Source organism: Fukomys damarensis, unplaced genomic scaffold, assembly GCF_012274545.1.
Source record: "Fukomys damarensis isolate Sample0158 unplaced genomic scaffold, DMR_v1.0_HiC HiC_scaffold_4, whole genome shotgun sequence".
NCBI classification, from domain to species: Eukaryota; Metazoa; Chordata; class Mammalia; order Rodentia; family Bathyergidae; genus Fukomys; species Fukomys damarensis.
In genome coordinates, this window is record NW_022900916.1 from 34,998,269 (window position 1) to 35,006,793 (window position 8,525).

Below are 8,525 nucleotides of genomic sequence, written 5' to 3' on the forward strand. Positions count from 1 at the left end.
CTCAGGGCTGGGTGGAGGAAAGAGGTGCCTGGAATTGATCCACATTTCCCGACCTTTTTGTTGGACATTACGCCCACCTTGGACCCTGCAAGAGGAGCTGTCAAGCCTAGCGGGCTCTGATTTGGCCCCCTCCATTTTCCTTTGCTGCTCCTGGCTTCCCTGTGCCTCGGTGGAGTATTTGCTTTCTGGGCTGGGGCTGGAGGAGGCAGCCACACGCGCGCACACGCACACGTTCAGAGGAGGGCGAGAGGCGGCACAGGCACCATCTGCAGTGTCAATGCGGCGCTCCCGCTGAAGGAGGGAAACGCGGCGTTTCCAGGTAAGGAGCCGGCCAGCCGGGGCGCGGGGCCGGGATAGCGGCAAGGGCAGCGCAGGCGGAGATACCCGGGCCAGCCCCGGAGTCCTCAGCTGCCCTGGAGCCAGCTGGTTGCGCACACACACACGCACACAAATACACAAGGCACATACTGCGCTCACGCACCTGCCCACGTCCCACCTGGACACCGGCGGAGGTGCAGCGTGGCCGGAGCAGGGATTTCCCATGTTCTTTCTCCTGTCACACTCCTGGACTCAGGACTTCTCTTACCCAGGACTTTCAGGGTGGGATTCAGTGTATGACTGGCTCTCCTTCCCAGCAGGGTAGGCTGAGGGAGTGATTTTTCAGTTTCCAGCTCCTATCATCCCTAGCTGTTTTTTTTAAACGGGAGAAGTCATGGGAGGTCTTCGGAGACCCGCCCAGTGTAATCGCTCCTCCGTGGCCTTTCGACACCTTGTGATTTTAAGGGTGGACACATTGATAGATATTCGGACAGGTTTTTGGAGAGCCTGGTGGCCCGGTGCGCGGGGAGGAGGCCACATAGGCAGATGGGGATGCAGTTCTGTAGGGCGGTGCATATGGAACAGACACTGTGTTTCCCCAGTAAGAGGCAGCACAAACGCCTTTCTGAAGCAAGGCAATGCTTCCCAGGGAATGCACCGGGATTTCAGGGAGGAAGGGGCTTAAGCATCACAGAGCAGCGCAGCGAGAGTGTAGCTGGTCTAGGGAGGTTACGGGGTCAGATCCTCCTGAACAGACATGACCTCAGTCACATTCTAGGTCCCTGGGACATGAGCAGACAGGACTTGGGGACCTAGCACTTGGCCTCCCTCTCACTTCCCTACCCTTCCCTGGGCATATGGGGCTGCTTTCCCCCGTGCCTCTGGCTAACACCTGTCATATCCCTTTTGAGGTATGTGTCTGGGAAATTGAAGTAGGAAGGGGAGACATAGGGTCCTGGTTTTCCCAGGGAAGAATGTCCCTTCTGTCATGATCACATTGGAGGTGTCCATGGCATTCTTGGGTCTGCCAGCATCCCCCAGAGGCTGGCCACTCCAGAGTGCAGAATTCCTGTCCAGAAGCCAGTGATTCAAGCTTCTGTTTCTCTGAATCTTGTCCTTTCCTTTTCTCCTTGGCTGGAGTTTCACAGGGTGCTCATTTTCAAACTTTTCCTGAAGGAGGTAGGAGGTGGGGAGTTCCAAAGGGGCTTTTTTTATAGTTCCCATTTTGGGATCTAGGAGTAACTTATTTGGGAGCTCAGTTGTTACAGAGAGAAAAGTGGGAAGTTCAAGTAAAACATTATTTCAAGGTTGAATATACATATAGCGAGCTCCTGTGTTTCCCTAGCTGTCCCTTTAAGGTTGCTTTTGGGGTAACATGATTTTAAAAAAGTGGGATAAGCTTGTACCTTCTATATAAGATCATGTGCTCAGAACATCCCACAAATATCCCAGAGGGAAAAATATGTTGGGAGTCCTCTGGAATAAGAGAGACAAGGAACAAACATTCTTTTGAACAAGGAAGGCTCCGTGGTGGACACAGAATTTGGGTTGCTTATGTAAATCCTGAAAGATGGATACAGAAATAGGGGTCTTTTCCTCTACCCTCAGCTCTGCTATTTCCAAACTTTTTTTCAGCTCTTGCAAAGGTTTCTGTCTAGTCTGGGGAGAGGAGCAGACGCCCCAGGAGGGAGATTGTATTCCCGCTGTGTGCAGTGTGAGCTGCCCTTTGATTGATTGAAAAGGGTAGACAGAATAAAGCAAAGCTCTCACAATGGGGAGATCCCAGCCAGGGGAAGGAAACATTATTTTCTTTTTTTTAAAGAATAGTGGGCACATGCATGCACACTCACACACATACAGATATACATATGAATTCTCAGAATCTAAGCAAACGTGGTCAACTGGTCCAACTCTGTGTGACACTGGGGTGCACTTCTGTCTTCGCAGCTGTGGAAAAGCTGGCACATTTCTGCATGCATGCCCTTTGAGTGTGTAGACGGGAAGGTTTCACATACGTGTGTGGTGGCACATGGTTTGCAGCAGAAATAGTGAGCTCCTGCAGCAGTGGATGCCTCTCAAGTAAACATTCCCTCATGGGACCTATAAGGGGCAAAAGGTTGGGGTGCAGCTCTTCCAGAACTGACCGTGCATCTCGCCTGTAGACCGCTGCCTTTCTCCTTTCCCTCTTCCCTTTCTTATGTATTTATAACCTTAAGATCTTTCCTTTGAACATCAAACCAACAGTCATTCTGCTGGTGATAAGTCGAACAGCAGGGCTCAAAAATTCCCACCTTGTCTGCACTTAGCATTGGGTATCAATTTGGTTTCTAGGACAAGGCAGCTATTAATGAAAACCTGGGTGTAAAGCTGGGTGTTCATCTTCTGATTTCTTGCCCAGCTCTCTTGTCTGGCCCTGGAATATGCTACGCAGTCGTTGTTCTCCCCCTGCCACTCTTCTGTGGCCTTCCTTGTAAGTTCGCTCGGCTCCTCCTCCTCAGGCAGTCAACTGCACAGGAAAAGGCCCAGCAGTAAAGCCTTCTTTCTGGCTCACCCTCACAGTTGCTAGACTGACTTTGCGTGGCTCTCCTGTGAACACAGGGTATGTGTTGCCCAAGAGCTGCTCCTTCCCAGACTCCAAAGATTGTCCTCTATCCTCCCGAGACTTTATCCTGGATGCCCATGGACACTGTGCAAACCTTTCCGGAGGAATTTATCTGAGGCATCCAACTTGTTCTGTTTCTCTTCTGTGCCTTGCCTGCTGCTGCTGTAGCTCTAGCTCCCAGCAAACTGGGAAGTCTGAAAGGCAGTCTGCCTATGTTGGCCTCTGGATCCTTTAAATCACAATGAGGGCTGCTGGGAATTAAGTGGGGGCTCTCCAGGGTGGCAGCAGTCCTGAAGTGGGGAGGGTTAAGGGGGATAGGTTAGCAATTGCTCTTAAACTCACAGTTATCACCAGGCTTTGATGCAAAGAAATTGCAGGGAGTCTCTCTCCTTCTAGCCAGCTAGGGGGCATTTCCTAGCTGCTGCTCCCCGTTCTCACTCAGACAATGCACATCAGAGACCTGTTGGAGTGAATCTATGATTGGCTGCGATGGGGCGACAGCAATACTGCAAACCCAACCACGATGTATCTCGGCTGTGATTAATGTGTGCAACAGATGTGCCACGCTGTGCTCGCCTCTTTTTATTTGTGTCCAGTGCTACCAGACAGGAAACTGGTTCTGATCCTGGGCTGCTGCATAGGGTTCATTTCTCTTCCTTGACACCCCCTTTCTACTCCTCCAGTGCCCCCTTCCTTCCTCTCCTCCATTTATTAATCCACCTCTTGGCTTTGTGTGGGCATCCACCTGCCCATTTGCCCTCAAATTTGCGGCACTCCAAGAAATCAATATAACATGAATTTAACGACAGCTGGATGATTAAGTGTTATTTATATTTAAGAGCGGCATTTAAGAAAGATGTGGCATTCATAAATCAAAGGGCTGTTTGGGAGATGCACATGATTAGGGTAATTGCCCTATAGGCTTCAGTGAGTAATGCTTGGTCACACAGAGCCCTGCAGACACTGTCTCTTTAAAAGTCCCCACTGTGCCCTCCCTGAATGCCTTTCCTATTCCCCTCTGCTGTCCCCAGGACTTACTCTTACTTGGCCTTCAGTCTTGGCTCTCTAGGCTGCAGCCTCCTAGTCATGGCAGGAAGGTGGAGCCTGGCAGAGACTGAAGGGGGCTCTGCTGCTAAGAGGTAAGAGATGGATTTTAAAAGGAAAGGCTGGCAGGGGGTCCTAATTCCTGATCAGAGGCCTTGTTCCTGAAGGAGGAGACTGCTGCTCTGTTTGGCAGGAGGCATCTCAGAAGAAAAGCTTCTGGAGTCCTACATGAGGACCCTGTTCCCTGATCATCATTTTCCCCGGGGAAGAGGCTGTACAGACAGACGTAGCAGCATTGATTTTAAACCTTATGGAAACAATGGGTTGGAAAATAATGATGACTAATGATGACAATGGTAGTCAGTATTTATGGAGCACTTGCTGGATAAGGTAACGTTTAATTACTTTGCATGGGTTGGCTCATTTATTCCCCAGAACCACTCACTTGAGAAGTAGTTGTTATTGTATCCCTAAGTCTTCCATGATGAAACTGAGGTGAGAGAGGTTAAGAACTTTATCCAAGGTCACATAGTAGCCAAGGGGCGGAGCCAGGTCTCAGTCTGAGCTGGTTCCTGTCACTGTGCTGCTTGCTTCCTCAGGTATATGTGCTCAGCATATTGTCACCGCTCCCGCCCCCTGGGTAGCTTGTGGCACAGTATGCTGGGGGCAGACTCATACTATCTGGTCCACCTCATCCCTTGGGATGCCTAACTCAGGCAGATATATTTTATTTGTTCTTTGAACCTCAGCATCCCGGTTCTTGAAAGACAGATGAGTCTCATCCTTGGCTGTTAGAAGATTGATAAGTTGTATGGAACTTCTTAGCAGAGTGCTCAGTTCCTGAGGGTGATTGTTTCCTCATTTGGCAACATCTGTTTTCTCCTGGGACAAACTAAGTAGGAGTGACTGAGTGAAGTCCCAATCTCTGCTTTTGATTCTCAGAGGCTGTAATTGTGGTAGGAGTCTAGCTCTCCCTCGTGTTTGCTTCAGACTGCTGGTACTGTGGAAATGACACTTTCTCATCAAATCCTCAAAATAAGTCTGTAAGGTAGGCATTGTGGATTCCCATTTTGATGGCATAGGGACTTAGGCTGAGTTTAAGGGAGAAGCCCCAGGCCCTAGGTTGCTAAGCGACAGGTGACTGCATTCTTATCATTGTACTGCTCTCAGTGTGCTTCAAACTTGTTCTTTCATTCATTCATCAGCTCTAGGGTTCCAGATTTTGGGATCCAGAGGCAGGGATAAGTCATGCCATGCAGGGTACCCTGGATTCAATGGTAGTTGAGGTAGAGACTCATTAAAAGTCAATACCTGTGTGGGAAGAGTCATTTGGGATGACAGTTAAGTGTCAAAAATTATACAGACTTAAACCAATATGTATTGGTGAGATCCTTGGCCCTGCTCTGGGACTGGTAAACTTGGCTTCTGCCTTCCCCTTCTAATTTTTTCCCCACGAACCAGGATTCAAAACAGCAAATTGGATTTGGGGATGTTTCGTTACTCCAACACAAAACAGATCACTAGCTAGGAGGTTCTCTTCTCAGCAATGTGCTGAACATGGCCCAGTGCAATCAATTCCTGAGGTCTGACAGGGGAGAGTCTTTTCATTATGAAGTATGAGAAAAAAAGTGATGGAGGGACGAGGACACTGGAAATTCAGGAAGGAAGACACAGCTCTTCAAAGGCTTTCCTTGTCGGTCCATTCAGAATCACTTTCCTGTCTGATGTACTGCTGGAACTCTGCTTGTGTGAGCCCAGCTCACTTCCCTAGAATGAGCCCTTGGGTTTGGCCCAGAGGTCAAGAGGTGAGAAAGGAAGCAGAGCAGAGCTGGGAAATTGTTTCTTTTCCTGTGCAGGGAAAGAGAAGGGCAGGTCTGGGGAGCAGACATCATCAGGGTGTGCAGTTGAACCAGCCTGAGTGGGAGGTTGGCTCACATGGAATTCATTTTCTCCCTCTTCATCTCAAACCGGCTTCCTAAAAATAGTACCTGAAAGAGAGCAGAATTTTATTAAGTTTATTTGATGGGGTGCGAATAGGTACTATATGCACAGAAATTGTCCAGTCAATTAAGTTTCTACCCTGGGTACAAAGCAAAGCTAAAAGAGTTCCTTGATGCAAGAATTCTCAGGGCTGTTACCACACTAATATGGTTTGAGGATCCAAGAGAGTAGATATAGCATGAAGTGGGACTGAGATCCACTGAGAAAGACTGGACTAAGACAAGCACTTTCATATGTGGACATTTGAATGTGTACATATGCCTTTACTCTTGACTGTGAGTAATTTCAGCTGGACTCTTGCATTTTTACACTAAGACCTGGATTCTGATAATTGTGTGCACCCTGGTGCTTAAATAGAAGTATGCCAGGTGGCCCACTTCCAGCCACACCATTTGCTTAGCCATCTTATTCCACATCCTATTCTGCTCTTGTCCTTCCAAGGCAGTAGAAGTTTGCAGGCGCTTGTATATTTTCTTGGGTTCATATATGTTCTCTTGCTTAAAAACTACCTGTGTTGTAGGAAAAGGTAGGCTTTTCACACAGATGAATGTAGATATCCCAGTTCTGTTATCTACCAGCTAAAGGGGGGCTGGGAAAAAGTCACTTTCTTGTTCAATATTATCAATTATAAGATGAGGAGGTTGTTCTTGATTAGTGATTTAAATGTATTTTAATATGTATGTGGTAGAAATCTTGATTCACGTGAACTTCTGTATGTATTTCTAGTGCGCAGAACAGATGTGAGCAGGATGTACTGATCCAAGAACCTGGGAACCTGGGCTTGCACCCTGGCCTATCTGCCCCTCACTCCCAGTCTCAGCCTGGCTTCCCTGGAAGCTTGTGTGATTCGATTTATTGAGGTATCGGGTTCCAGGAGTGAAGGGAAAGAAGAAGAGAGGTAAGGAAGAAGGAAAGAGACGATGCTACCAAACTAGCCACAGCTCCCCAACCTAACATTATTGGTGGCTTAGTTACTCAGAATGTTCCTAGAGAAATCTAAGGGTCTCAGCTTAGTCTGAAGGTTGGGCACAGCCAGTGATCCATCTGCCGGGTGCTTCCTTTCTGCTGTTGCTCTCTGGTTACAGATTGCCCCATGGGGCATCAATTACCTTGGGGTTAGGAAACTCGGACAAGATGAGCCTCCGTATTCAGGTCTAGGGTCTGGGACCTCTGTGGCTGCCCCGTCAGCTCTCTGTGTTTGGCCTTTGCTCCTAAAGGAGGAAAGATAAAGATAGCTTTAGGACTAGAAGAATGCTGTAAGGCATCACGGGAGCCATTCTGGTGAGAAGCAGGGAAAATGGCTGCAGCTTGGGATTGGGTAGGGTGGAGGCATCAGGTGAGACCAAGCAGATTTTGCATCGATTAGGTACCTGGCTTCATGAGTTCTGTGAAAGGAACATGTAGTTTTTCCAAACCGAGTCCAGAGAATGTGACAGGGCAGGATGCTCCAAAAAGGAACCCCCCGAAAAAAACCTCACAGAGGTGTGGAAGAATTAGCCAAATGCACTGTAGGCCACCAATTTAGACGTTAACAGAAAGCATAGTAAGAATGTATGCCAGTCAGATTTCAAGAGGCTTTCTTAGCTTCTGGGCATATTTGGGGGTGCCTACCACGGAGTGGCGTGGGGACATCCTCAGGCCTGTGTGCTTTTGTGCTAGCTGAGGAACACAGTTGTTGGAAAACAGGATGGAGGCAGATCTGCCATCCTCCTGGTTTTGAAATGTTCTATGCATTAAAATATAACACAACAGGGGCATTTCTATATAAAACATTTTCCAAAAGTCATTGCCTCTGGCCAGCCCTGCCTTCCCTTGCATTTTTTAAAACAAGTCTTATGCTTGAAGTCTCTCTAGGGTCAGGCTGGGCAAAGGACTGATGGTTGAATTGTGCTGTGACCTTTCTCCAAGCTCTCTTTCCCATTACCTGCTGACCCCTGTCTTCCTCCCTAAATTCATTCACCTTTAACCTCTGACTGATGGGTCTGTGCAGATTGTTGGCCTGAGTGTTTTGCCTTCCCAGTGGTAGGACCAGCCCCTACCTGCAGCAGTCTCTCATACTATCAGCAATTTAAGTCATATTTTTTTCATAAAGGCAGAGAAATTGCTGCTGGAGTGGCAAGGATGATGGTTAAAATTTATAGCTGGCCCTCTGTATCTGTGGGTTCTGTATCCATGAATTCAGTTAGCCATAGATCAAAAATATTTGTAAAAGTTGTGTGTACTGAATATGTGCCAACTTTTTTCTTGTCATTATTCCATAAATGATACAGTATAACAACTATTTACATGGCATTTCCATTGTATTCAGTATTATAAGTAACCGAAAGTGATTTAAAGTATATGGGGGTGTGCATAGGTTATATGTAAATACTGCTACACCATTTAGGGATCTTGAGCATCTGCTAATGAATTTGGGATGCATGAGAGGTCTGGGAATCGATTCCTTATACTGACAGATGACTATATATCCTTTGTCTTAGACTGGGAGAGACCTTTCCTTCTCTTTGTTACTCAGTGCCCAGCTCAGAGTTTATCCACCTAGATAAAAATTTGCTGAATA

At 47.6% G+C, this 8,525-nt stretch overlaps 1 protein-coding gene across 1 annotated transcript in view; it reads left to right on the forward strand.

The window, feature by feature from the left end:
* Positions 1-6: 6 nt before the first annotated feature.
* The window catches only part of Plxna4 (plexin A4), a 420,278-nt gene continuing 411,759 nt past the window's right edge, over positions 7-8,525 (forward strand). The window contains exon 1 of the mRNA XM_010611730.2: positions 7-319. The gene's annotated coding sequence lies outside the window, so the exon portion shown is untranslated. The remainder of the gene's footprint in view (positions 320-8,525) is intronic.